The sequence below is a fragment of the Meriones unguiculatus genome, assembly GCF_030254825.1.
Source record: "Meriones unguiculatus strain TT.TT164.6M chromosome Y unlocalized genomic scaffold, Bangor_MerUng_6.1 ChrY_unordered_Scaffold_25, whole genome shotgun sequence".
Classification (NCBI taxonomy): domain Eukaryota; kingdom Metazoa; phylum Chordata; class Mammalia; order Rodentia; family Muridae; genus Meriones; species Meriones unguiculatus.
In genome coordinates, this window is record NW_026843710.1 from 20,574,035 (window position 1) to 20,576,495 (window position 2,461).

Consider the following 2,461-nt stretch of genomic DNA (forward strand, 5'->3'; position numbering starts at 1 on the left):
TCAACAGAGTGGCAGTTTACCCCACCTCCTCCCACAGGCTTCAGCCAGTGTCAGCTTCAGCCAGCTCTGGGACAGAAACCAGAGAGATGGAGCCACTTCTAGTTTTAAAGATTAAATTGTGTTCACTGATAAATTCTGAGTTTTTCTAGTTCTGACTTAAAATTATGATTATGCTCTGTATATATATTTAAGTGTTTAAAATGCAGGTACCGTGGTTGATTTTTGTCTTTGTCTCTGTGTTCTGTGTTTGTGTGCCGGCTGTATGTTTTGGTCTCTGTTTCTGAAAAACTTGGAGAGTTTCCAATCTGGTTGAGGAAATTTGGGTGACGCCCCAGTTCCTGGAAAAAGAGCCCTAAATTGCTCCACTAATCTGGGACCCTATTCTGTGTAGAAAGAAGCTGCTAGAGAACCCATGAGGAAGTCCACTCCTTCCAGGCGTGTCAAATCCTGGCAACTGAGTAGTCTGGTTACTCCAAGGGGACAATATCGGATTTCTGTGTTCCTTAGCTGTGTCTCTATATGTGTATATGTTTATCTCTGGACTTCAATTGACGATATTTTAAAATCTGACTGACGATATTAATATATTTGGACATGAGACAGTTCAAATCAACACCTGTAAGTTTGGTCTTGGACCATCAGAGTTAAATTCTATAAAACATTTTAAAATTTATCAGGTATTTTAAAATAATAACCCTTGGACAGTCTAACAAAAGTTTTAAAAAAACAGTTTCTCAACCCTTTGGGGGAGGTCAAAAGTATGCCTGGCTGACAGTACCTAAATAAATGATTTAATGCTGTTTCTTTCTGGCCTATAGATCTGGTATTGGCAGAATAGTCCATTTTTGCTAAAGGCTGCAGGCTAAGTTTAGTTCTCTGTTTAATACTAAATAAAACTTTTGTCCTTTAATTTTTTGCTGTTAAGTTTTAATACAATATTATAGGATTCATAAGATTTGCTAGCCCCTTTACAAATTATGTTTAATTAAAAGTTTTGCTTTGATTTTAGTTTAAAAAGAGCAGATTTAAAGTTATGCTAAAGATTATAGTTGAGTACAAGACTTAGTTTTTTAGCTAGTCCCTTTGTTTAGTTTTTTTTTTTAAGGATAAATTTAAAATGGATAACCATAAAGTTTGTCTATGTAGATCTACCTAAAATTTGGTTCTAAAACATACATTAAATATAAATGTAAAACATACATTAAATATATATATGTGTGTATATATATGTATATATACATATATGTGTGTGTATATATATGTATATATATGTGTATATATATATATATATATATATATATAAAACATCCTGTTTTATAGGATGCAGTTTAGAGAAGATAATCAACATAGACAGAGTAATTCAAATATGCTGGCTCTCAGACTTGTAAAAGATCTAATAAATATGCCATTTTAACATATGTAAGCTTATTATAACGGAGTCACAAACAGAGAGAGCTAGTGATGGCTCAGTGGTTAAGAGCACTGACTGCTTGTCCAAAGGTCCTGAGTTCAATCCCCAGCAACCATATGGTGGCTCAGAACCATCTAAAGTTAGATCTGGTGTTGCTGCCTGTGCTTATAAACAAAAAACAATGTCTTTTCAAGTGTTCAGCACATCTGCACAAATAGAGTTATCTAAAGTATTGGCTGTGTTTCAAAGTTTTAATAGGTAGTCTTTGAACATTTTTTTACAGATAGTACATATGTAGCTCTGTCTTTTCATAGGTTAGAGACTGCAGGACAAATCCAGATATTTTCTCCTGCTGAAATTTTATTTTTACAAATTCAAAACTTGATACAAAAAATAAACTTTTCCTTTTTTATAAAACATCTGAGGGCTCATTCTAGTTTGCTAGGCCCCCTGTCTAAAAGAAAATGCACTGGCAGATAAAAGCCACCAAAGTATATTGTTTACAGATAAAGATCCCAATATGCCCATAACATGCATCATCTTAATTGTCAAAACTTGAGACTTAAATATGGGTTGAAACAGGCACATACTATAGTTGAGTATTGAGAATTTGTCCTCAATTTCAGCCTGTTTCTCATTTGGGAGTCAGTCCTAAAGGATTGGTTCCAAATCAGATTTGGCAAAAGGATATTACTCATAATTCTCAAATTTGAAAAATTAAAATATGTACATGTTTGCATTGATAACTATTCTGGATTTATTTTTGCCACTCCTCAACCAGGAGAAAATGCAAAAAATGTTATTGCTCATTGTCCACAGGCTTTTAATGTTCTACAAGTTCCTAAGCAATTTAAAACTGACAATGGAGCAGGATATACTAACAAATCTTTTTAAAGATTTGTCAACAAATCTTTTGAAAGATTTCAGCTTTCTCATATAACTGTAATGCCTTACTATCTTCAAGGAGAAGGCATGCTAGAGTGTGCCCAGTAAACAATTAAGATTTACTTGCAAAAAAACAAAGAAGAGGGAGCCACTCCCCTGGACACC